Below are 26,432 nucleotides of genomic sequence, written 5' to 3'. Positions count from 1 at the left end.
TTTTGCATTTTGGTGATGCTCAGGGGCCCCAAGAAAACCATACACCACCACCAAAAGGGCAGTTTAAAAGCTGTCCTATCTCTAATGCTTTCACATAAACTGCACATTAAGAATACACTATGCTAAAGGTAACTTTACATTTTACGTATAGTGATGGTGCAATAGCAGCGGTTAAAGCCTTGATCTCACAACAACTCGCATCTGTTGAATGTCTGACTGGATGCAAACAACTGTTTATATTGGGCTTGTAGGAGAACAATGCCAAATGGCCACAATTGAAGGTGCATGGATAAGGAACCAAGAATACAAAATTGAAGAAAAATGTCAACGACAGTGTAATCGCTATACTTATTTAATATACTGATCCCAATGAGCTGCAGGAAAAAAAATAACAGTTCATACGCGTCGTCTGACATGCTTCTTTGGTGATGCTTTTAAATCACTTCGAACTGCTCCTGCTATTTCCATACTGTCTTTGGGGGCAAATCAATATTTCATCTGTCACAAGACATTTTTATAATACAGCAGTTACTTAAATTTACAGCAACTAAATGATGCAAACCCCATTCATATTGCACAAATCTGTAACTGACAGGACACCAATTTCCTACCAGTGAAGCGTCACTCAAGTTTTACCTACCAAAATACCAGTATTGGAACAGAACTAGTAAGTTGACATGCCTGGTTAATGCTGGTAATTACATTACAGTGCAGTATAAATGGAATTACAATTAGATTGTTTTAAACCATTAAGGATTTGAAATACAATTAGTTATATCAAACTTGAATTATGTAAATTCCCACAAATGATTCCCTTCATCATTCCAGTGTGCAGAGAGTCGACTCTCATTGTCAAGTCATGCAATCAAATAAAGTTCTGCTTTGACAAGCAGATTTTTTAAAAATGCCAAATCTATGCTGCAATTAGCCAGAGAAAATCTTAATTCATTGGCTTGTCTCTATGAACTGGCAAACATCTGGAATTAAAAACAAACCCATCATGGTTCCCCACCATACCAAAAATGGTGGTGAACCAAGGGTCTAATGAGGATGAGGAACTTAACGTAATTAATATAAAAAGGGAGAGAAAAAGTACTAGAGAAACTAATGGGACTAAAAACCTGGACCCTGACGACTTACATCCTAGGATTCTAAAAGAGGTGGCTGCAGATTTAGTGGATGCATTGGTTTTGATCTTCCAAAATTCCCTGGATTCGAGAACAGTCCCAGCGGACTGGAAGGTAGCAAATGTAATACCGCTAATCAAGAAAGGAGGGAGAAAGAAAACGGACCAACAGCTGGAAAGTGGAATTAGGCTGGATAACCTTGTCGGCTGGTGGGGACGCGATGAGCCAAAATGGCCTCCTTCCGTGCTGTAAATTTCTTTGATTACCTCCAATACCGTGAGCCTCTGTCTTGTTTAGTTGCCTTTTATGCGACACCTTATCGAATGCCTTTTGTAAATCTAAATACACTACGTCTACTGGTTCCTCTTTGTCTACCCTGCTAGTTACACCCTTAAAAAAAACTCAAGTGTTAAACACAGCATCTACAGGCCAGTTAGCCTGACATCAGTCGTCAGGAAAATGTTGGAATCCATTGTTAAGGAAGTGTATCAGGGCACTTAAATTTGTCAAATACGAAAGTGCCCTATCACTTCCTTAACAATGGATTCCAACATTTTCCTGACGACTGATGTCAGGTTAACTGGCCTGTAGATGCAGTGTTTGACAAATTGGAGAGTTTTTTTTTTGAGGATGCAACTAGCAGGGTAGACAAAGAGGAACCAGTGGATGTAGTGTATTTAGATTTACAAAAGGCATGAGATAAAGTGTCGCATAAAAGGCAACCGAACAAGACAGGGGCTCACAGTATTGGAGGTAATCATAGAAATTTACAGCACGGAAGGAGGCCATTTTGGCTCATCGCGTCCCCACCGGCCGACAAGGCTATCCAGCCTAATTCCACTTTCCAGCTGTTGGTCCGTAGTCTTGTAGGTTAGGGCACTTCAAGTCCACATCCAAGTACTTTTGAAATTGGTGAGGGTCTCTGCCTCTACCACCTTTTCAGGCAGTGAGTTCCAGACCCCACCACCCTCAGTGGAAAAATGTCCTTTCAAATTCCTTCTAAACCTCCTATCAATTACTTTAAATCGATGCCCCCTGGTTGTTGACCCCTCTGCGAAGGGAAATCTTCTTCTGAGGCAGTGTCTCGGAACCGAGGATGACTTGCTTTCACACTCCGAGTTCTAAAGGTGGCTGATGAGTCCATTGCAGGATCTACAATCTCAGTCATAGGTGTGGCAGGTGGTGGGTGGGTGAGGTGCTCGGTTTGTCATGCGCTCCTTCCGCTGTTGGAGCTTAACTACCGCGTGTTCCCAACAAAGAGACTCAAAAAGTGTTCGACACCTTCCCGAATGCTTCTTCTCCACTTTGAACAGTCATGGGCCAGGGATTCCCAAGAGTCAGTGGAGAGGTTAAATTTTTTCAGGGAGACTTGGAGGGTGTCCGAGAAGCATTTTCCCTACCCTCCTGGGGCTCGCTTGCCGTGATGGAGCTTGGAGTAGAGTGCCTGTTTCAGGAGTCTTGTATCAGGCATGCAAACTACATGGCCTGCCCATCGGAGCTGATGGTCCTTCCTATCCACTATCGAGGCCCCTCAATTTTATACAGCTCAATAAGGTCTCCTCTCACTCAGCCTGCTCTGTTCCAAAGAAAACAAACCCAGCCTATCCAAAATTCTCCAGTCCAGGCAACATCCTCGCAAAACCCTCTCTAGTGCAATCACATCTTTCCTGTAATGTGATCAGAACTGCACGCAGTATTCTAGCTGTGGCCTAGCTAGTGTTTTATACAGTTCAGGCAGACCCTCCCTGCTCTTGTATTCTATGCCTTGGCTAATAAAGGGAAGCATTCCATATGCCTTTTTAATCACCTTATCTACCTGGCTTGCAACCTTTAAGGATCTATGGATTATGCACTCCAAGGTCCCTTTGTTCCACTACACTTTTCAGTGTCCTACCATTTAATGTGTATTCCCTTGCCTTGTTATCCCTCTCCAAATGCATTACCTCACACTTCTCCAGATTGAATTCCATTTGCTCCTGTTCTGACCAGTTCATTGATAGCTTCCTGCAGTCTACAGCTTTCTTCTTCATTATCAGCCACACAGCCATTTTTTGTATCATCTGCAAACTTCTTAATCATACCCTCTACATTCAAGTCTAAATCATTGATACATACCACACAAAGCAAGGGACCGAGTACTGAGCCCTGCAGAACCCCACTGGAAACAGCCTTCCAGTCACAAAAACACCCATCAACCATTACTCTTTGCTCCCTGCCTCAGAGCCAATTTTGTATTAGCATGGATAGAAAATTGGTAAACGGACAGAAAGCAGAGTAGGGATAAATGGGTCATTTTCAGGTTGGCAGGCTGCAAGTAGTGAAGTGCTGCAAGATCAGTGCTGGGGCCTCAGATATTTACAATCTATATTAAATGACCTAGATGAAGGGACCGAGTGTAATGTATCCAAGTTTGCGGACGACACAAAGCTAGGCGGGACAGTAAGCTGTGAGGAGAACACAAAGGCCCCAAGTTTCATCCCGCAGCGAAAACGGCGCACCTCCGAGCTGGGCGCCTGTTTTTCGCGCCGAAAACTGCGCCTAAAAAAAAGTCCAATATTCTCAGAGCGCGACGTCTGCTTGGCGCGGCGTGCTCTTCGCAGCAGGGGGCGGAGCCTAACACTCGCGCCGATTTTCTAAGTAGCAGGGGCGGGTACAATTTAAATTAGCCTTCGTGGTGCCGGCAACCCTGCGCGTGCGCGCAGTCTCACACAAACATTGGCACTCGGCCATTTTTTAAAATACTGCAGAAAAAGTGAAGATTTGTTTCTTGGACCCCTGCAAAGGCTTGTAATTTAATTTTTTTTGATATTTCTGTGTGTGAGGGAGTGCTTTTAGCAGCACTGCTGAATAAATTACCTGCTGAAATCAGTGAGTTCAGCTTTTCACTGCTAAACTTGCAGAACCGGTGCTGCATTGGTGCATGCAAATTAATGACTGTGTTTGGAGAAATAAGAGTGCCAATTTAACTTTGCAATGGATCAACGTCCACCAAGAACAAAGATGGCAAACCATTGCATAATACGTGGTGTTGACAATGCAGCACCCATTCTGCAAATTTAAATATAAAACAGTCGATGTGGCTGCCTCTCCCTGTCCAAATGGCCTCAGTCCCCCTCACAGCTCGAAGGCTGCTGCTGTATCTTCGGCTGCCGTCGAGCCACTGACGCTGCCCCTAAAGCGTGGCCGAATGGCCTCAAGCATCATAAAGAGCTGCGTGTGTCAGGTGTTGATTCTTCGGCTGCCGGCCAGCCACTGACGCCGCTGATATCCTATGGCCGAATGGCCTCACGTCAGTCCGCTGCTGATTCTTCGCTGCCAGCCACGAAGAGAATGAAAGCCTGCCTCAAGCACTGCAGCTCAGCTCGAAGCTTGCTGCCGCTGCCGTCGAGACACTGACGCCACACCGCTGCCTGTCCCCAACATGAAAGGCCTGCCTGAAGCACAGCAGCTCGAAGGCTGATGCTATTTCACACAGGTAGGAACATGGTTTATTTAATCTTTTCTTTGCTTATAAATTTTTATTCAGGTTGGATTTATTTGTATAATATTTGTATAAGTATAACTAAGGATTGATTGTAGAATTTAATGACTTCCCTTCCCCCCCCACCTCGTTCCCTTCGCCTAATTTGTAACCTACGCCTGATTTTCTAAAGTGTAGACAAGGTTTTTTCAAGCGTACAAAAGTCTTCACTTACTCCATTCTAAGTTAGTTTGGAGTAAGTTTTCACTGACGAAACTTTGAAATCAGGCGTAAGTGGCCGGACACGCCCCCTTTTGAAAAAAAATTCTGTTCCAAAGTGAAACTGTTCTAACGGACTAGAACTGGAGCAAACTAAATGACGAGAATTCCGATTTCTAAGATACTCCGTTTTACACCAGTTGCTCCTAAAAATCAGGAGCAAATCATGTGGAAACTTGGGGCCAAAGAGTCTGCAAAAGGATATAGTTAGACTAAGTGAGTGGGCAGTAAGGTGGCAGATGAGAGTAAAAATGTAGGGAAATGTGAGGTCAATCATTTTGGTAGGAAGAATAGAAAATTGGAATATTTTTAAATGGTGAGAAACTTTTAAATGTTGGTGTCGAGAGAGATTTGGGTGTCCTCATGCAAGACACACAGAAAGCCATCATGCAGGTAAGGTACAGCACAGCAAGCATCATCATTGTCATCAGATGCAGTCGCTCAGAATCGAGGAAGACTTGCTTCCACTCTTAAAATATATATGAGTCCTTAGGTGGCTGAACAGTCCAATAAGAGAGCCACAGTCCCGGTCAAAGGTGGGACAGATAGTTGTTGAGGGCAAGAGAAGTTGGAACAGATTCGCTGCACGCTCTTTCTGCTGCCTGCACTTGGTTTCTGCATGCTCTTGGCGATGCGACTCGAGGTGCTCAGTGACCTCCCCGGATGCACTTCCTCCACTTAGGGCGGTCTTTGGCCAGGGACTCCCAGGTGTCGGTGGGGATGTTGCACTTTATCAGGGAGGCTTAGAGGGTGTCCTTGTAACGTTGCCTCTGGCCATCTTTGGCTCATTTGCCATGAAGGAGTTCGGAATTGAGCGCTTGCTTTGGGAGTCTTGTGTCTGGCATGCGGACAATGTGGCCTGCCCAGTGGAACTGATCAAGTGTGGTCAATGCTTCAATGCTGGGGATGTTGGTCTGGTCAAGGATGCTAACGTTGGTGTGTCTGTCCTCCCAGGGGATTTGTAGGATCTTGCGGAGACATCGTTGGTGGTATTTCTCCAACGACTTGAGGTGTTCACTGTACATGGCCCATGTCTGAGCCATACAGGAGAGTTGGTATTACTACAACCCTGTAGACCATGAGCTTGGTGGCAGATTTGAGGGCCTGGTCTTCGAACACTCTTTCCCTCAGGCAGCCGAAGGCTGCACTGGCGCACTGGAGGCGGTGTTGAATCTTGTCATCAATGTCTGCTCTTGTTGATAGGAGGCTCGAGAGATATGGGAAATGGTCCACGTTGTCCAGGGCCGCGCCGCGAATCTTGATGACTGGGAGGGCAGTGTTGTGCGGCGAGGACAGGCTGGTGGAGGACCTTTGTCTTACGGATGTTTAGTGTAAGGCTCGTGTATTTCCGGAGGCGTACGAAAGCATCGACTATGTCCTGGAGTTCAGCCTCTATGTACGCAGACACAGGCGTCGTCCGCGTACTGTTACTCGACGACAAAGGTTGGGGTGGTCTTGGACCTGGCCTGGAGATGGCAAAGGTTGAACAAGTTCCCACTGGTTCTGTAGTTTAGTTCAGTAAACTAATCCACTGCAGTTACCATCTGGTCCCAATGCAGCAAACAATAAGGAAGGCAAATGGCATGTTGGCCTTTATTGCAAGGGAGCTGGGAGTACAAGAGTAAGGAAGTCTTGCTGCAATTGTACAGGGCCTTGGTGAGACCACACCTGGAGTACTGTGCAGTTTTGGTCTCCTCATCTAAAGGAAGGATATACTTGCCTTGGAGGCGCTGCAACGAAGACTCACTAGATTGATTCCTGGGATGAGAGGTCTGTCCTATGATGAGAGATTGCGTAGAATGATTTAGTAGAATGAGCCCTATACCTGTACTCTGAGTTTAGAAGAATGAGGTGATCTCATTGAACCATACAAGTTTCTGAGGGGGATTGACAGGGTAGATGCTGAGAGGTTGGTTCCCCTGGTTGGAGAGTCGGGAACTAGGGGGTACAGTCTCAGGATAAGGGGTAGGACATTTAAGACCGAGTTGAGGAGGAATTTCTTCACTCAGAGGGTTGTGAATCTTTGGAATTTTCTGCCCCAGAGGGCTGGGGTGCGGGGCACTGAGTATATTCAAAGCTGAGAAAGATAGCTCCTTGGACTCTAGGGGAATCAAGGGATATGGAGATCAGGCGAGAAAGTGGAGTTGGATGATGAACAGCCATGATCTTATTGAATGGCGAAGCAGGATCGAGGGGCCGTACGGCCTATTCCTGCTTCTATTTCTTATGTTTTATGGCTAGTGGTCAGGGGAGGGCAGCAGCAGCCAAGTTCATGGCACCGTGGCTGGCTCTGTTGCACAGGAGGGCAGGAAAAAGAGTGGGAGAGCGATAGTGATAGGGGATTCAATTGTAAGGGGAATAGATAGGCGTTTCTGCGGCCGCAACCGAGACTCCAGGATGGTATGTTGCCTCCCTGGTGCAAGGGTCAAGGATGTCTCGGAGCGGGTGCAGGACATTCTAAAAAGGGAGGGAGATCAGCCAGTTGTCGTGGTGCACATTGGTACCAACGACATAGGTAAAAAAAGGGATGAGGTCCTACGAAACGAATTTAAGGAGCTCGGAGCTAAATTAAAAAGTAGGACCTCAAAAGTAGTAATCTCGGGATTGCTACCAGTGCCACGTGCTAGTCAGAGTAGGAATCGCAGGATAGGCGCAGATGAATGCGTGGCTTGAGCAGTGGTGCAGCAGGGAGGGATTCAAATTCCTGGGACATTGGAACCGGTTCTGGGGGAGGTGGGACCAGTACAAACCGGACGGTCTGCACCTGGGCAGGACCGGAACCAATGTCCTAGGGGGAGTGTTTGCTAGTGCTGTTGGGGAGGAGTTAAACTAATATGGCAGGGGGATGGGAACCAATGCAGGGAGACCGAGGGAAACAAAAAGGAGATGAGGAAAAGTGGAGGGCAGAGAAACCCAAGGCAAAGAACAAAAAGGGCCACTGTACAGCAAAATTCTAAAAGGACAAAGGGTGTTAAAAAAACAAGCCTGAAGGCTGTGTGTCTTAATGCAAGGAGTATCCGCAATAAGGTGGATGAATTAACTGTGCAAATAGATGTTAATAAATATGATGTGATTGGGATTACGGAGACGTGGCTCCAGGATGATCAGGGCTGGGAACTCAACATTCAGGAAGGATAGAATAAAAGGAAAAGGAGGTGGGGTACCATTGCTGGTTAAGGAGGAAATTAAGGCAATAGTTCGGAAGGACATTAGCTTGGGTGATGTGGAATCTATATGGGTCGAGCTGCAGAACACCAAAGGGCAAAAAACGTTAGTGGGAGTTGTGTACAGACCTCCAAACAGTAGTAGTGATGTTGGGGAGGGCATCAAACATGAAATGGGGTGTGCATGCAATAAAGGTGCAGCAGTTATAATGGGTGACTTTAATATGCACATAGATTGGGTTAACCAAACTGGAAGCAATACGGTGGAGGAGGATTTCCTGGAGTGCATAAGGGATGGTTTTTTAGACCAATATGTCGAGGAACCAACTAAAGGGGAGGCCATCTTAGACTGGGTGTTGTGTAATGAGAGTGGATTAATTAGCAATCTCGTTGTCGAGGCCCCTTGGGGAAGAGTGACCATAATATGGTGGAATTCTGCATTAGGATGGAGAATGAAACAGTTAATTCAGAGACCATGGTCCAGAACTTAAAGAAGGGTAACTTTGAATGTATGAGGCGTGAATTGGCTAGGATAGATTGGCGAATGATACTGAAGGGGTTGACTGTGGATGGGCAATGGCAGACATTTAGAGACCGCATGGATGAACTACAACAATTGTACATTCCTGTCTGGCGTAAAAATAAAAAAGGGAAGGTGGCTCAACCGTGGCTATCAAGGGAAATCAGGGATAGTATTAAAGCCAAGGAAGTGGCATACAAATTGGCCAGAAATAGCAGCGAACCCAGGGACTGGGAGAAATTTAGAACTCAGCAGAGGAGGACAAAGGGTTTGATTAGGGCAGGGAAAATGGAGTACGAGAAGAAGCTTGCAGGGAACATTAAGACGGATTGCAAAAATTTCTATAGATATGTAAAGAGAAAAAGGTTAGCAAAGACAAACGTAGGTCCCCTGCAGTCAGAATCAGGGGAAGTCATAACGGGGAACAAAGAAATAGCGGACCAATTGAACAAGTACTTTGGTTCGGTATTCACGAAGGAGGACACAAACAACCTTCCGGATATAAAAGGGGTCTGAGGGTCTAGTAAGGAGGAGGAACTGAGGGAAATCCTTATTAATCGGGAAATTGTGTTGGGGAAATTGATGGGATTGAAGGCCGATAAATGCCCAGGGCCTGATGGACTGCATCCCAGAGTACTTAAGGAGGTGGCCTTGGAAATAGCGGATGCATTGACAGTCATTTTCCAACATTCCATAGACTCTGGATCAGTTCCTATGGAGTGGAGGGTAGCCAATGTAACCCCACTTTTTAAAAAAGGAGGGAGAGAGATAACAGGGAATTATAGACCGGTCAGCCTGACATCGGTAGTGGGTAAAATGATGGAATCAATTATTAAGGATGTCATAGCAGTGCATTTGGAAAGAGGTGACATGATAGGTCCAAGTCAGCATGGATCTGTGAAAGGGAAATCATGCTTGACAAATCTTCTGGAATTTTTTGAGGATGTTTCCGGTAGAGTGGACAAGGGAGAACCAGTTGATGTGGTATATTTTGACTTTCAGAAGGCTTTCGACAAGGTCCCACACAAGAGATTAATGTGCAAAGTTAAAGCACATGGGATTGGGGTAGTGTGCTGACATGGATTGAGAACTGGTTGTCAGACAGGAAGCAAAGAGTAGGAGTAAATGGGTACTTTTCGGAATGGCAGGCAGTGACTAGTGGGGTACCGCAGGGTTCTGTGCTGGGGCCCCAGCTGTTTACATTGTACATTAATGATTTAGACGAGGGGATTAAATGTAGTATCTCCAAATTTGCGGATGACACTAAGTTGGGTGGCAGTGTGAGCTGCGAGGAGGATGCTATGAGGCTGCAGAGTGACTTGGATAGGTTAGGTGAGTGGGCAAATGCATGGCAGATGAAGTATAATGTGGATAAATGTGAGGTTATCCACTTTGGTGATAAAAACAGAGAGACAGACTATTATCTGAATGGTGACAGATTAGGAAAAGGGGAGGTGCAACGAGACCTGGGGTGTCATGGTATATCAGTCATTGAAGGTTGGCATGCAGCTACAGCAGGCGGTTAAGAAAGCAAATGGCATGTTGGCCTTCATAGCGAGGGGATTTGAATACAGGGGCAGGGAGGTGTTGCTACAGTTGTACAGGGCCTTGGTGAGGCCACACCTGGAGTATTGTGTACAGTTTTGGTCTCCTAACCTGAGGAAGGACATTCTTGCTATTGAGGGAGTGCAGTGAAGATTCACCAGACTGATTCCCGGGATGGTGGGACTGACCTATCAAGAAAGACTGGATCAACTGGGCTTGTATTCACTGGAGTTCAGAAGAATGAGAGGGGACCTCATAGAAACGTTTAAAATTCTGACGGGGTTAGACAGGTTAGATGCAGGAAGAATGTTCCCAATGTTGGGGAAGTCCAGAACCAGGGGACACAGTCTAAGGATAAGGGGGAAGCCATTCAGGACCGAGATGAGGAGTAATTTCTTCACCCAGAGAGTGGTGAACCTGTGGAATTCTCTACCACAGAAAGTTGTTGAGGCCAATTCACTAATATTCAAAAAGGAGTTAGATGAAGTCCTTCCTACTAGGGGGATCAAGGGGTATGGCGAGAAAGCAGGAATGGGGTACTGAAGTTGCATGTTCAGCCATGAACTCATTGAATGGCAGTGCAGGCTAGAAGGGCCGAATGGCCTACTCCTGCACATATTTTCTATGTTTCTCTGTCAACTAATCCACTGTAGTTACCATCTGGTCCCAAATATCCTCAAAATGCAATTCACTATAAATGTAAATATTCTCATGGAGGTAGAGAGAAAAATTATATTACTGACAAATTCTGCAATTCAATAGTTGATTCCAAACAAAATATTGCGCAAATGTTATGCATCGCATGAAAATTTAGAAAAGGGAATACAGTAGCTGTAAAGGTGCAGAGAGTACAAGATGATACATTTATAATTGTTATTGGAGGCAAGCTATTTTATTTCTTCTGAGAATCAAATCTCAACATGTATTGTATTTTATAAACTGATGACAATGCTAGTCCAAACCAATCAAATATCCAGCAGCCAACATTATAGACTGGCTACATTAGAACAACTTGTAAATGTTGTATGCCTTCATCAATCAAAGTAACAAACTGATTTATTTACGACACTTGAAGCTGGATATACACCTTAACTCGAGCCAGAAAGCAGATTTGGGCAGGGAAATAAAGGTCAGATCCAATACAAAATCTCCCAACTCAGCACCAGGACCATAGGCGCATTAATCAAAACATCAAATCACCAAGACAACCATGGCTATCTACAGTGAACAGCTCCGACGCCGCCCATGCTCACATCAGACCATTTTCAAGCAGCAGCGACAGCAGAACCAGTACATGTGGGTCTCAAGCTGCATACACATTTCTGTTGCATTATTCAGGAAAATCTCCACTTCAACAGTAATTGCCAAGAAATGTGCAGTGTGACAATCATTATTTTACATACCTACTCATTCAAATAAATGTAATTTTGGCAGGAAATTTGGCCGAGTCTCTGACTAACTTCAGTATCAGATTAGCATTCGCAAGAGTCGTGTATAGTTTCTTAAAACAGGTGTGTGGCAACCTTTACAGGAACAGCAAGGATGGAACTGGTCTGTTGGGAAAGACCTGCCACTCTCAGAACAGGTTGACAGTACAGCGAGATTTACCTGCAGTACAGGCTCACCTTCATTCGAAGGCTGCAATCTGCTTGTCAACCCAGTGAAGGAATTAAATTCCACAAACCTCAGCAGAAATCGATTCAAACACCCAGAGGACTGAACTATTTAAGTACTCACCACTGTCAAAAGAAAACTTTCAAAGCTGCAGCCACTGTTTTGAAGACAGCAGTGAAGGCATGTGTTACTGAGTCAGTGTATGGCTAAGTTCATGAAGTCACACACCGCAGTCAAGGAGTTTGTTTATTGTAGCTGGCTTAACTAACCTGTGCGTGTGTGATATGGCATACAAGGTGGCAGCAGCAAAGCTAAAGATGGTTTCTGTATTCAACACTACTACTTATTGCAAGATTAAAAACCATATAAACCAGCTTTCAGTTTCTGCTAACAGCCTCCCTGGAAGGCTATAACATAACAAGAATTCAGAGCAGGAGTAGGCCATGCAGCCCTTCGAGCCTGCTCTGCCATTCAAGATCATGGCTGATCTTAGATCTCAACTCCACTTTCCCGCCCAATCCGCATATCCCTTGTTTCCCTGAGTGTCCAAATATCTATATCTCAGCCATGAATGGACTCAACAACTCAGCAACCACAGCCCTTTAGGGTAGAGAATTCCAAACATTCACAACCCTCCGAGTAAAGCATTTCCTTCTTAAATGGCCAACCCCTTATTCTGAGACTATATCCCCTAGGTCTAGCGAGAAGGAGGAACTAAAAGGAAATCCTTATTAGTCAGGAAATTGTATTATGGAAATTGATGGGATTGAAGGCCGATAAATCCCCAGGGCCTGATAATCTGCATCCCAGAGTACTTAAGGAAGTGGCCCTCGAAACAGTGGATGCATCGGTGATCATCTTCCAACAGTCTATCGACTCTGGATCAGTTCCTGTGCACTGGAGGGCAGCTAATGTAACACCACTTTTTAAAAAAGGAGAGACAGAGAGAAAACAGGGAATATAGACCAGTTAGCCTGACATCAGTAGTGGGGAAAATGTTGGAATCCATTATTATGAAATAGCAGCACATTTGGAAAGCAGTGACAGGATTGGTCCAAGTCAGCATGGATTTATGAAAGGGAAATCATGCTTGACAAATCTTCTAGAATTTTGAGTATGTAACTAGTAGGGTGGACAACGGAGAACAAGTGGATGTGGTGTATTTGGACTTTCAAAAGGCTTTTGACAAGGTCCCACACAAGAGATTAGTGTGCAAAATTAAAGCACATGGTATTGGGGGTAATGTATTGACGTGGATAGAGAACTGGTTGGTAGAGAGGAAGCAGAGAGCAGGGATAAACTAGTCCTTCTCAGAATGGCAGACAGAGAGTAGTGGGGTGCCGCAGGGTTCAGTGCTTGGACCCCAGCTCTTTACAATATATATCAATGATTTTGATGAAGGAATTGAGTGTAATATCTCCAAGTTTGCAGACGACACGAAGCTGGGTGGCGGTGTGAGCTGTGAGGAGAATGCCAACAGGCTGCAGGGTGACTTGGACAAGTTGGGCGAGTGAGCAAATGCATGGCAGATGCAGTACAATGTTGATAAATGTGAGGTTATCCACTTTGATGGCATAGAAACATAGAAATTCGGTGCAAGAGCAGGCCATTCGGCCCCTCGAGCCTGCACTGCCATTCAATATCATGGCTGATCATTCAACCTCAGTACCCCTTTCCTGCTTTCTCTCCATACCCCTTGATCCCTTTGGCCGTAAGTGCCATGTCTAACTCCCTTTTGAATATATTTAATGAACTGGCCTCCACAACTTACCGCAGTTGAGAATTCCACAGGTTAACCACTTAGTGAAGAAGTTTCTCCTCATCTCGGTCCTAAATGGCTTACCCCTTATCCTTTGACTGTGACCCCTGGTTCTGGAACTCCCCAGCAACGGGAACAATCTTCCTGTCTCTAACCTGTCCAATCCCATCAGAATTTAATATGTTTGAGATCCCCTCTCATTCTTCTAAACTCCAGTGGATACAAGCCCAGTTGATCCAGTCTCTCCTCATGTGTCAGTCCTACCATCCTGGGAATCAATCTGGTGAACTTTCGCTGTACTCCCTCAATAGCAAGAACATCCTTCCTCAGATTGGGAGACCAAAACTGAACACAATATTCCAGGTGTGGTCTCACCAAGGCTCTGTACAACTGCAGTCAGACCTCCCTGCTCCTATACTCAAATCTTCTAGCTATGAAGGCCAACATGCCATTTGCCTTCTTCACTGCCTGCTGTACCTGCACGCCAACCTTCAATGACTGATGTACTATGACACCCAGGTCCCGTTGCACCTCCCCTTTTCCTAATCGGTCACCATTCAGATAATATTCTGTCTTCCTGTTTTTCCACCAAAGAGGATAAACTCACATTTATCCACATTATAGTTCATCTGCCATGCATTTGCCCACTCACCTAACCTGTCCAAATCACCTGGAGCCTCTTAGCATCCGCCTCACAGCTCACACCGCCACCCAGCTTAGTGTCATCTGAAAACTTGGAGATATTACATTCAATTCCCTCATCTAAATCATTGATGAAAATTGTAAAGAGCTGGGGTCCAAGCACTGAACCCTGCGGCACCCCACTACTCTCTGTCTGCCATTCTGAGAAGGACCCGTTTATCCCGACTCTCTGCTTCCGCTCTACCAACCAGTTCTCTATCCATGTCAATACATTACCCCCAATACCATGTGCTTGAATTTTGCACACCAATCTCGTGTGGGACCTGGTCAAAAGCCTTTTGAAAGTCCAAATACACCACATCCACTGGTTCTCCCTTGTCCACTCTACTAGTTACATCCTCAAAAAATTCTAGAAGATTTGTCAAGCAGAATTTCCCATGCTGACTTGAACCGATCCTGTCACCGCTTTCCAAATGCGCTGTTATTTCATCGTTAATAATTGATTCCAACATTTTCGCCACCACCGATGTCAGGCCGTTTTCTCTCTCCCTCCTTTTTAAAAAAAAGTGGTGTTACATTAGCTGCACTCCAGTCCATCGGAACTGATCCAGAGTCAATAGAATGTTGGAAAATGACCAATGTATACACTATTTCTAGGGCCATTTCCTTAAATACTCTGGGATGCAGCCTATCAGGCCCTGGGATTTATCGGCCTTCAATCCCATCAATTTCCCTAACACAATTTCCTGACGAATAGGGATTTGCTTCAATTCCTCCTTTTTGCTAGACCCTCGAACCCCTAGTATTTCCGGAAGGTTGTGTGTCTCTTTCTTGGTGAAGACAGATCCAAAGTATTTGTTCAATTGGTCTGCCATTTCTTTGTTCCAAATTATAAATGCACCTGATTCTGACTGCAAAGGACCTATGTTGGTCTTCACTAATCTTTTTCTCTATGTATCTATAGAAGCTTTTGCAGTCAGTTTTTATGTTCCCTGCAAGCTTCCTCTCGTAATCTATTTTCCTCCTCTTAATTAAACCTTCGTCCTCCTCTGCTGAATTCTAAATTTCTCCCAGTCCTCAGATTTGCTGCTTTTTCTGGCCAATTTATATGCCTCTTCCTTGGATTTAACACTATCCCTAATTTCCCTTGTTAGTTACAGTTGAACTACCTTCCCGGTTTTATTTTTACTCCAGACATGGATGTACAATTGTTGAAGTTCATCCATGTAATCTATAAATGTCTGCCATTACCTATCAACTGTCAACCCTTGATGTACAATTTGCCAGTCTATCCTAGCCAATTCACGTCTCATACCATCGAAGTTACCTTTCCTTAAGGACCCTAGTCTCTGAATTAACACGGTCACTCTCCATCTTAAGAATTCTACCATGTTATGGTCACTCTTCCCCAGGGGGCCTCGCACAACAAGATTGCTAATTAGTCCTCTCTCATTACACAACGCCCAGTCTAGGATGGCCAGCTCTCTAGTTGGTTCCTCGACAAACTGGTTTAGAAAGCCATCCCCAATACACTCCAGGAAATCCTCCTCCACCGCATTGCTACCAGCTTGGTTAGCCCAATCTATATGTAGATTAAAGTCGCCCATGATAACTGCTGTACCTTTATTGCACGCATCCCTAATTTCTTGTTTGATGCTGTCCCCAACCTCACTACCACTGTTTAGTGATCTGTACACAATTCCACTAGTGTTTTCTGCCCTTTGGTATTCCGCAGCTCTACCCATACAGATTCCACATCATCCAAGCTAATGTCCTTTCTTACTATTGTGTTAATTTCCTCTTTAACCAGCAACGCTACCCCACCTCCTTTTCCTTTCTGTCTATCCTTCCTGAATGTTGAATACCCCTGGATGTTGAGTTCCCAGCCTTGGTCACCCTAGAGCCATGTCTCCGTAATCCCAATTATATATCATAATAGTTAACAGCTGCCTGCGCAGTTAATTCATCCACCTTATGACGAATACTCCTCGCATTGAGGCAGAGACTTTAGGCTTGTCTTTTTAAAAAGACTCTTTGCCCCTTTAGAATTCTGCTGTAATGTGGCCCTTTTTGATTTTTGCCTTGGGTTTCTCTGCCCTTCACTTTTACTATTCTCCTTTCTACCTTTTGCTCTGCCCCCATTTTATTTCCCTCTGTCTCCCTGCATCGGTTCCCAACCCCCTGCCATATTAGTTTAACCCCTCCCCAACAGCACTAGCAAACACTCGCCCGAGGACATTGGTTCCGGTCCTGCCCAGGTGCATACCGTCCGGTTTGTACTGGTCCCACCTCCCCCAGAACCGGTTCCAATGTCCCAGGAATTTGAATCCATCCTTCTTGCACCACTCCTCAAGCCACGTACTCATCTTAGCTATCTTGCTATTTTTACTCTGACTAGCACGTGGCACTGGTAGCAATCCTGAGATTACTACCTTTGAGGTCCTACTTTTTAAATGCAACTCCTAGCTCCCTAAATTCAGCTTGTAGGACCTCATCCTGCTTTTTACCTATATCGTTGGTACCTATATGCACCACGACAACTGGCTGTTCACCCTCCCCCTCCAGCCGCTCCAAGACATCCTTGCACCAGGGAGGCAACATACCATCCTGGAGTCTCTGTTGCGACCGCAGAAACGCCTATCTATGCTCCTTACAATAGAATCCCCTACCACGATAGCTCTCCCACTCTTTTTCCAGTCCTCCTGTGCAGCAGAGCCACCGACGATGCCATGAACTTGGCTGCTGCTGCCTTCCCTTGGTGAGCTATCTCCCCCAACAATATCCAAAGTGGTATATCTGTTTTGGAGGGAGATGATCGCAGGGGACTCCTGCACTGCCTTCCTACTCCTGCTCCTGCTCTGCCTGATGGTCACCAGTTCTCTATCTGCCTTTGTAACCTTTACCTGTGGTGTGAACTCAGTGAATGTGCTATCCACGACATTCTCAGCATCACACATGCTCCAGAGTGAATCCATCCACAGGTCCAGTGCCGTCATGTAGTCTAACAGGAGCTGCAGCTGGATACACTTCCTGCACACAGTCGTCAGAGACACTGGAAGCGTTCCCGATTTCCCACATGGCACAGGAGGAGCATGACACAGGTCTGGGCTCTCCTGCCATGGCCTAACCCTTAAAATAATCTAATTTGGCAACAATGCCAAAAAGGTTTCTTACTGACAAGATAAGGAAAATAGAAAAACTACTCACCAATCAACCAGCCAATCACTTACCCACTTGGCTGTGACGTCACACTTAGTTTTCTTTATCCCAGGTCGGGGAGTCAGCACTGGTGGGGAAAACAAGACAAAGCAACACTTCCCGCTCCCACTTACCAAACTCTTACCTTTGCACTCTGAGCTGCTGCTGCACTCCGTGCAGTTCTGCACAAAGCCCTCTCTTTTTATACTGTTTCTAGCTGACTCACCACTAGCATGTTTAGGGAACCAGTTTTTACTAGCTGGCCAATTAACTAAGCAAGCTTGCTTGTTTGTGGCAAACACGAAGGCAGAATATTATCTGAATGGCGGTAGATTAGGAAAAGGGGAGATGCAGCGAGACCTGGGTGTCATGGTACATCAGTCAATGAAAGTTGGCATGCAGTTACAGCAGGCGGTGAAGGCGGCAAATGGTATGCTGGCCTTCATCGCTAGGGGATTTGAGTTTCAGAGCAGGGAGGTCTGAATGCAGTTGTACAGGGCCTTGGTGAGGCCTCACCTGGAATATTGTGTTCAGTTTTGGTCTCCTAATCTGAGGAAGGATGTTCTTGCTATTGAGGGAGTGCAGCGAAGGTTCACCAGACTGACTTCCGGGATGGCAGGACTGATGTATGAGGAGAGATTGGATCGACTGGGCCTGTATTCACTGGAGTTGAGATGAATGAGAGGGGATCTCACAGAAACATATAAAATTCTGACGGGACTGGACAGGTTAGATGCAGGAAGAATATTCCCGATGTTGGGGAAGTCCAGAACCAGGGATCACAGTCTTTGGATAAGGTGTAAGCCATTTAGGACAGAGATGAGGAGAAACTTCTTCACTCAGGAGTTGTTAACCTCTGGAATTTTCTACCGCAGAGAGTTGTTGAATATATCCAATGAACTGGCATCAAGAAGGAGTTACATATGGCCCTGATGGCTAAAGGGATCAAGGGGTATGGAGAGAAAGCAGGAAAGGGGTACTGAGGTGAATGATCAGCCATGATCTTATTGAATGGTGGTGCAGGCTCGAAGGGCCGAAAGGTGCAGGAGTAGACCAATTTTTTATGTTTATGTTTCTAGTTCTAGACACTTCAACGAGGGGGGCAACAACCTCAGCATCTACCCTGTCAATACCCCTCAGTATCTTATATGTTTCAATGAGATCACCTCTCATTCTTCTAAATTCCAGAGAGTACAAGTCCAATTTACTCAATCTCTCCTCATAGGACAATCCCCCCATCCGAAGGGTCAATCTAGTAAACCTTTGTTGCACCGCCTTTAAGGCAAGTATATCCTTCTTGAGTTCAGGAGATCAAAACTGTGCACAGTTCTCCAGGTGTGGTCTCACCAAGGCCCTGTACAATTGTTGTAAGACTTCCTTACTGTTGTACTCTAATCCCTTTACAATAAAGGCCAACATGCCATTTGCTTTCCTAATTGTTTGTTGTACCTGCATGCTAATTGTGTTTCCTGTAGGAGGACACCTAAATCTCAATGCCAACATTTTTTTTAAATTCTGTTTTTCTATTCTTCCTACCAAATTGAATAACTTCACCATTTCCCCTTTTAAGCTGTGTGTCCTCTGCACAGCTTCCTTTCCCACCTAGCTTTGGATATTGAGCAAACTTGGATACATTACACTCTGTCCCTTCATTCAAGTCATTAATATCGATTGTAAATAGCTGAGGCTCGAGCACTGATCCTTGTGGCACCCCATTAGTTACAGCCTTCCAACTGGAAAATTACCCATTTTCCCTACTCACTTTTATGTCAGTTACCCAATCCTCTATCCATGCTAATATATTAGTCCCAACCCCATGAGTGAGCCCTTATCTTGCATAGCAACCTTTTGTGTGGCACCTTATTGAATGCCTTCTGGAAATCCAAATACAGGTATACGACATCCATTCGTTCCCCTTTATCTGCCCCGGTTGTTACATCCTCAAATACATTTGTTAAGCACGATTTCCCTTTCATAAAACCACGCTGACTCTGCCTAATCATGTGATTTTCTAAGTGCCCTGTCACCACTTCCTTGATAATGGATTCCAGCATTTTCCCAACGACTGACAACAGGCTAACAGACCTGTAGTTCCCCGTTTCTACAATCCAATTTGTTGAATATACTGACATTGGAAGCTATGCCCAGCTGAGGTGGTTTGTGGATTCTACAGGGACAGACACTATTTGTAAGGACTTGCTATATTGCAAGCAACTGAACAGTGAATAACTTTGCAGCAGTAGGATGGCTTCTTTCAGCCAGAAAACCTGAAATGGAGCAAGGGTGTTGGCATGCTCACAGACATGGTACCAGCCCCACCAAGGAGAAAGAAGAGAGTTGCAATTACATGAACGCCTTTGCTCTCCAAATTATTTGAACACACCATCATACACACCGAAACCATGGCTGCCAAAAATAGCTTAGATAAATTTTTGAACAGTGTTTTTTCACTGTGAATTTGGGCAAAATTGTGTGTTTGTAAAAGCTTGGATTTAATTGCATCGAGCATCTTCATCACCAAAGGAACTGCAGTGACAGGCCTCCTGCATCACACCAGTTGAGAGGATATCACGGGTCTATGTATTCTGTCAAGTGCTCGACTTTCACCAAGAGCTGCACACATTCGTTGTGACTATACTTCTGAGAAAAGAGGCACCCCCTTCAGAATCCTCGCTGAAGCCCTGCTGAATTCCTGCTCAATAATTGGACAATGCATCTCTGCTAGCCATGAGGGACATGACAGTACCTTGTATAGACTGACCTGATGAGTTCTTCTACCTTTTATGTATTGCTTGGGTTCGATTCAACATTTGTCCAGATTGACTCATCCAAGATCAGGAACTCGTCATGTAAACATGCCACTATTTTGTGGCTACAATTCACTACACTACGAGGACAAGAATTTCACGCAACTACATGCAACCATCTTGAATCTTACAGCAGTGTTTTAATCCAAGCATGCCAAAATGTTCATTGAAGAACTGTTTCTTACTGTTGCACTATTTTTAGAATCACTGAAAAGTAGATTCCACATACATAAATTATAAAAATAGCATAGAATAAAATGGCATTTCCCCATGAAAAATGCTTCCACATGCATTATAACCAAAATGCTTTAAACTTGGGAGGCAAATATAAAAAGGTGTACTCAAAGGAATACAATTGAATATGAAAAATCTCGGCAACTGCAAAGAAAAAAAATGAAAAATATTCAACTTCAATTTTTTTTTTTAAATCCTAGTATAAAAAGCAGCCAAAACTGCAAACATGTTGGAGTTGTTGGCCAATATAGCTACAAATACCAGTTAGCCCAGAGTCTCGAGATGGAAACAGAATATTTGAATTATTTTGTACCAGAGTAAGCTAATGGGTTGGTTTTAACGCAAGTGGCATAGTCTTATTCTCAGGAATCAAGCTTGTAGTTCAACATGAGCCAGCCCTGCATCTCAAACAGAGGCTACCGAGGCAAGAGGCAGGCACTCCTGTGTGTTACATAACACTACACTCACAGTTCACAACATTTTTTACTCACAGTTCACCACATTTTTTTAAAATCAAACCCACGCATGTGGAAGCATTTTTAATGGGGAAATGCCATTCTATTCTATGCTATTTTTAGTTATAAAAAAAGATCAGTGATTTTACACACGACTCCTGGGCCTTTGCTCTCGTGTTTTATGCATAGAAACATAGAAAATAGGTGCAGGAGTAGGCCATTCGGCCCCTCGAGCCTGCACCACCATTCAATAAGATCATGGCTGATCATTTCTTCAGTAACCCTGTCCTGCTTTCTCTCCATACCCCTTGATCCCTTTAGCCGTAAGGGCCATATCTAACTCCCTCTTGAATATATCCAATGAACTGGCATCAACAACTCTTTGCAGTAGGGAATTTCACAGGTTAACAACTGAGTGAAGAAGTTTCTCCTCATCTCAGTCCCAAATGGCCTACCCCTTATCCTAACACTATGTCCCCTGGTTCTGGACTTCCCCAACATTGGGAACATTCTTCCCGCATCTAACCTGTCCAGTCCCGTCAGAATCTTATACGTTTCTATGAGATCCCCTCTCATCCTTCTAAACTCCTGTGAATAAAAGGCCCAATTGATCCAGTGTCTCCTCATATGACAGCCCAGCCATCCCTGGAATCAGTCTGGTGAACCTTCGCTGCACTCCCTCAATAGCAAGAACGTCCTTCCTCATAGGAGACCAAAACTGAACACAATATTCCAGGTGAGACCTCACTAAGGCCCTGTACAACTGCATTAAGATCTCCCTGCTCCTATATTCAAATCCCCTAGCTATGAAGGCCAACATACCATTTGCCTTCTTTACTGCCTGCTGTACCCGTGTGCCCACTTTCAGTGACTGATGAACCATGACACCCAGGTCTCGTTGCACCTCCCCTTTTCCTAATCTGCCGCCATTCAGATAATAATATTCTGTCTTCGTGTTTTTACCCCCAAAATGAATAACCTCACATTTATCCACATTATACTGCATCTGCTATGCATTTGTCCACTCACCTAACCTGTCCAAGTCACCTTGCAGCCTCTTAGCGTCCTCCTCACAACTCATACCGCCACCCAGTTTAGTGTCATCCGCAAACTTGGAGATATTACACTCTGTTCCTTCACCTAATTCGTTAATGTACATTGTAAAGAGCTGGGGTCCCAGCACTGAGCTCTGCAGCACTCCACTAGTCACTGTCTGCCATTCTGAAAACAACCTGTTTATCCCGACTGTCTGCTTCCTGTCTGTCAACCAGTTCTCTATCCACGCCAGTACATTACCCCCGATACCATGCGCTTTGATTTTGCACACCAATCTCTTGTGTGGGACCTTGTCAAAAGCCTTTTGAAAGTCCAAGTACACCACATCCACTGGTTCTCCCTTGTCCACTCTGCTAGTTACATCCTCAAAAAATTCCAGAAGATTCGTCAAGCATGATTTCCCTTTCATAAATCCATGCTGACTTGGTCCAATCCTGTCACTGCTTTCCAAATGCGCTGCTATTTCATCCTTAATGATGGATTCTAACATTTTCCCCACTCGAGGTCAGGCTAACCGGTCTATAATTACCCGTTTTCTCTCTCCCTCCTTTTTTAAAAAGTGGTGTTACATTAGCTACCCTCCAGTCCATAGGAACTAATCCAGAGTCAATGGACTGTTAGAAAATGATCACCAATGCATCCACTATTTCTAGGGCCAATTCCTTGAGTACTCTGGGATGCAGACTATCAGGCCCCGGGGATTTATCGGCCTTCAATCCCATCAATTTCCCTAACACAATTTCTCACCTAATAAGGATATCCTTCAGTTCCTCCTTCTTACTAGACCCACTGTCCCCTCGTACCTTCGGAAGGTTATTTGTATCTTCCTTGAAGACAGAACCGAAGTATTTGTTCAGTTGGTCTGCCATCTCTTTGTTCCCCATTATAAATTCACCTGAATCCAACTGCAAGGGTCCTATGTTTGTCTTTGCTAATCTTTTTCTCTTCACATATTTATAGAAGCTTTTGCAGTCAGCTTTTATGTTCCCTGCAAGCTTCCTCTCGTACTCTATTTCCCCCCCTCCTAATTAAACCCCTAGTCCTCCTCTGTTGAATTCTAAATTTCTCCTGGTCCTCAGGTTTGTTGCTTTTGCTAGCCAATTTATATGCCTCTTCTTTGGCTTTAACACTATCCTTAATTTCCTTTGTTAGCCATGGTTGAGCCACCTTCCCAGTTTTATTTTTACTCCAGACAGGGATGAACAATTGCTGAAGTTCATCCATGTGATCTTTAAATGTTTGCCATTGCTTATCCACCGTCAACCCTTGAAGTATTCTTTGCCAGTCTATTGTTCCCTGCAACAATGGAACACACCGTAATGTGCAAGTCTGCCAAAGAATACACATGGGTGGCTGTATTTCTCGATAAAAAACTGCTCTGCTTCCTTCAGCACGAAGGAGGAAGTAGTCTTAGTTGTGCAAGTTTCTATGGTCAGTAGATACAAGAAAGCATTTACACAGTTCTTCCCTCTCTTTCCTTCCAAGCCCTTCTCTTCAAGTCACACAATCGTGCTGAGCAGTGCACAGCACACTGTTTTTAGCAGACTGAATGCTAAACAAAAACATTTTATTGCAACAACTCCAGGTACATTCAAATGACCGAGAGTCTTGAAAGATATTTCTAAAGAAAGCACTGCATCACTTCCATTTGATTTCAGTGGCTTTTCACTTTTAGAGAAAATCTCGAGACATGTAAATTGTGTTTCAATATAAAGCAGGCTCAGCTCAAGACATTTTTTCCATGAAAGTATTACAATCTTAAACAAAACAATTTGAATTCAAAAATTTGTGATCTTCAACTACATCCATTTGTAGCACACTTTGAATTAACCAAAACAAAATTACAAGAAAGCTGGCGCATCAGTTTCAAGTCCCAACTCTGAACCGAAGACAGATTTGACCCATTACACCTTTGACAGCAATAGCCCATTGACCTGATTATGCAGCAACATGAAGGGACAGCTTCAGTATGTCACATAACAAGAGTGTAAAATACGCTGTGACCTGCAGGTTTATATCCCGCCGAGCTACAGCACAACTGTGCTTTAAGCTTGTGACTATGGAGAATAGCTGAAATCCAGTACACTATAAAAGTAGTTTGAACCTCCCTTATCCGGCACCACCCCTCGTTCGGCATCATTCCCGCCGCTGGGATGCACATGTGCAGAACGCGGCCAAGTCCTCAGACATGAACAAATTGAAGTCCTTCCTCGCTGCTGCACTCTCAGCCCCCAGCCAGCCGACCCAGATATCCCCGACTGCTCCGCTCTGCTGCAAACTCCACTGGACCGGCAGTCCAATTCCGCAATTAAAAAAAAACTTACTGAGAAGCAGATAAGCAATGAGAAACTATGACTGGTGTTGGCGATCTCTTCCACCGCCACCGATTCTATCCCCGACCCCCACACCGGCCTTCCTCACTGCCGCACTCCAAGCCCCCAGTCAGCCAGCCAGGGAATGCTCAAAACATGCAGATAATCGTAATTTTGCCTATTGTATCAGCAACCTTTCCAATACTTTGCTTACATCTGCACTGAACTGGAAAACCCAATGTACTGTATGATCGGGGATATCGGGGCGGGCTGGCTGGCTAGGGGCTGGGAGTGCAGCAGAGAGATCGTGGAGGTGGGGGGCGGTAGATCGGAGTTCATGAAAGTTGTAAAAATTACGCTTAATGTACTTAATAATGTGTGTACTTGGTCACTATGGCACAGAAATGAAGACACGATCTGTTTTTGACCAATGATGGACACCAATGAAGTTGTAAAAACGGTTTGTATAGCGTTGCTCCCCTTATAACACGTGACCTTCCCACATCCAGCAGTATCGCTTATTTGGCACAGGGCAGGTTCAGAGGGTGCAGGAGAAGGGAGATTCAACCTGTAATTTCTAAGCAAACAGTAGAGTTTCATCTTAAATTATTCTCATTAAAAATGTATGTTTTTGATACTGCGAGTTGTTATCTGATGCCCTCAGAAAAAAAATCACTTACCAGCAATTTTCTCCTCCTACTGTGTTGGTTTTATCCACATGGATTAAATCATTCAAGCCCCCAAACAACATCTGCAGCCCGGAATCAGAAATCTCATTCTCCAATTGCAAAGGAGAGAAAAACAGGGCTAAAAGCTAAAAAATAACGTGTACAGCTGATGCACTGCAACTTTTCCTCACAGGCACACTGCAGTCATTTGATGGCTAATACGGCACAACGTTCTAGTCTCAGAGTTGTAAGTATAACATATAATCAAATGTATTTAAAGTACATCATTTGCATGTATGTGGGAGGTTATTTCCCAAAGTCCACAAAAAAGGAAAACTGCAAATTTAACATAATGCAGGTTATGAAATGTAGATAATGATAAATCATGGAAGAAAGGGCTCACCAGCCTCATTGTGAAAGAAAGTTTGCTGCTGAATGGGTTATTAGAGGTGCATGCAACAGAACCACCAATTTTAATACTCCTTCATATATTTTAATGCTTCTATTCCCAACATTGATTTCGAAGCAACTTCATATTATAAAGTACATTTCTGGAAAAATGCGAGTCTTCAGACTGCTACATTATAGAGAGAGAAAATTTGGCCAGTTACAAAGCAGTGCACAGTATGCACGCTGGCAACTATTTTGAAACACAAGTTTCCTATTGGCACTCCACAAAGGCCGCTGACTTCCTATCGTCATCACATACATTAGTGACTAATCAAACTAGACATCCAGAATTTTATATGGAACTTGGGAAGCAGATCGTATATTTCAATACTGTATCCACATACTGGCGGAAAGCTACAGGACAAAACAGGCCTCATACAACATTAAATATATAGGGCCCGAAATGCATCAAAATGCAAGGTCCGCCCACTTGTAGTATTCCTGCAGTGCATGGTTTAAAACTGCCGGAATACCTCAGAAAGGTAAGTTAGTTTAATCAAATTTTTTTTGCCGGTATTCAGCATTATAGTCGATAAAGATCGACTTTCTTCTTGATGGACGGTGAGGCACTGCACTGCGCAACTTTTTTTTTTAAAAAAGCTGCTTTTTCCCTGCGATTTCGGGGGTCAGGGATCACCTGCGCAGAGTTGGAGTAGAGGGAGAGAGAGAGAGTGAGAAGGAGCAAAGTATTCGAGGGTTGGTTATTTTTAATCAAAAATTCAGAGTCAAATAATAATACAACACATATTTTATAAATAATATAATGGAAATGCTTAAAAAGTCGAAGCGCAGGAACATCGAGAAGGACGGGAGGTTGAGGATGTCCGCCTTCGACAAAATGGAGCTACCTGACCTGCTGGAGAATATCACGGAGAGATACTCTGACTTAACCAAGGGTGGTCGTGGAAAGCCCCCCACAAAGGAGTACAACAGAATATATGGATCGAGATCAGGGAGGCTATCTCCTCCACAAGTACAATGGTATGCACTGGAGAAAGGTGCTGTAAAAGGTGGAACGAGCTGGTGAGGGTAACAAGAGTAAGTAATCATTTTATTTATGCACCCACCATGTGCCATGCAAATGTAGGTTCGGTGTCACATGGATGATGTTATTTATGCCCAGGTTACGACGATGTATTTGT

The 26,432-nt window shown here is 44.4% G+C and overlaps 1 protein-coding gene across 6 annotated transcripts in view; it reads right to left on the bottom strand.

The window, feature by feature from the left end:
- The window catches only part of tab3 (TGF-beta activated kinase 1 (MAP3K7) binding protein 3), a 152,834-nt gene that overhangs the window by 65,453 nt on the left and 60,949 nt on the right, over positions 1–26,432 (bottom strand). The gene's annotated exons all lie outside the window — the stretch shown is intronic.

The sequence above is a fragment of the Pristiophorus japonicus genome, chromosome 11 (assembly GCF_044704955.1).
Source record: "Pristiophorus japonicus isolate sPriJap1 chromosome 11, sPriJap1.hap1, whole genome shotgun sequence".
Taxonomy (NCBI): Eukaryota; Metazoa; Chordata; class Chondrichthyes; family Pristiophoridae; genus Pristiophorus; species Pristiophorus japonicus.
Note: the sequence above shows the minus strand (reverse complement) of the source record. Positions and strands in the feature narration are given on the sequence as shown.